This window comes from Aplysia californica, unplaced genomic scaffold, assembly GCF_000002075.1.
Source record: "Aplysia californica isolate F4 #8 unplaced genomic scaffold, AplCal3.0 scaffold00001, whole genome shotgun sequence".
NCBI lineage: Eukaryota > Metazoa > Mollusca > Gastropoda > Aplysiida > Aplysiidae > Aplysia > Aplysia californica.
In genome coordinates, this window is record NW_004797271.1 from 3,582,853 (window position 1) to 3,584,508 (window position 1,656).

The following is a 1,656-nucleotide window of genomic DNA, read 5'->3' on the forward strand; positions in this document are numbered from 1 at the left end:
AATAGAAAACGAGACATAAACAGAAAAGGAGACAAATAGACAGAAAAAGAGAGACAGACAAAAAGATAGACAGCCAGATAGAAAGACAGAAAGATAGACAGACAGAGAGCAGGAGAGAAATAAAATCTACAAAGACATATACAGAACGGAAAGCATTTAAACAGTAATTTATCGTGGGGATAATGGCCTGTTTGACGTAATGCCGCGCCGTCCTGTCATCTGCGAGACCGGTTCAAGGGACCTCACCCAAATAATGTCTCCTGTGGAACTGCTGCATCGATAGAATCTACACAGATCTACGGAAACTGTCACTCTCGTGAAGGAACAGAGAGTAGGGCTGGGCAATTAGTCGCTTTAGCAAAATCCGGATAATATGTTAGTCCACCTCTTCGGCAAATATATGTTATGAAGCTCTTCGACAAGCAGGTTAGAACCACTTCGACAAACGGGTTAGCATCACTTCAACAAGTGGGTGCACCCATTTCGGGAAACGGGTCAGGGAAAAGAGTTATAGAGTCTGAATTCGGAAAATGTTTCATTTAGAATTATCCGGTTATCCGGATATTTTATCCGGATTTTGCCCACCTCTAAAGAGAGTGGTCTGGGCTGAGGAAGAGGCTGTGGAATGGAGATGGGATTGTTGGGGTGGCGGTGGATGTGGTTGTCGAGTAGAGACCGACAATCGTACTTTTTGTTTTATTTTGTTTTTGCGTTTGAAGAGCGTACAACAGAGTTATACGGTTGTGGCTGCATCTTTATGATAATGGTGGTTATTTAGTATATGTGAAAGACAAGATGACGGGTCGGAATAACAGAGAGGAAATTGAGAGACAGAATCCTCCAACAGCGAAGTCCTCCAACTACCACGAAATGCAAAGAAGGGATCGTATTTTCTGATGAATGGCCCACGGTCAATGGGTAATGACAATATTTTCTTATTCTCCATTCCCCTCCCCAACCTCGTGCCTTTCTATTTTTTTAAAAGCCTACACAGCTCCCATCCATTTCAACATGAAGACAGTCGGCAAACAAGAAGTGATAAAGGCAAGTAAGGTTTTGATTTATGATTAAACAAGAATTACATAATACCATGTGACCAGACTATAGATGGTTGACAAAGACTCCAAAAGGCAGACAATATTTTCGGTATTAAATATTGTTTTTATACGAATAATACTCGGCAGTTCAGCTCATCTTGCCGTTGGAAGTTTACTAATCTTAAGGGGGCCACCCAAAGTTCATATTCGGCTCAAAATCTTGGAATTTGAGTTGTAGGCATTTTTAGCTTCCCCAGCCTCTCCTACAACTATTTCACCGCAATACAACCCCAAAAACGTATTTCTTGCCATACCGGGCATGTTTGTTGCCACCATTTCCTCATAAAGTCAATAATATATTTTTCTTTAACGGCCCTTTTCTCAAAACGCGATTGTTCTCTATACTTTTTTTAATAACTCCACCATTTTTCATTCAATCTTCATGGAATTTTTACAAAATGAAAAAATTGTGTAATACTAAAAACATAAAAAACGTGTCTGTTGAATTTTTTATATATGGAATAGATTTTTGTTGGTGGTGTCTGGAGTGTGGATTTTCACGGATTTTTTGCAAACTTGAATACTACCTCAGGAAAAAATTCATTAAAATATTTCTCCT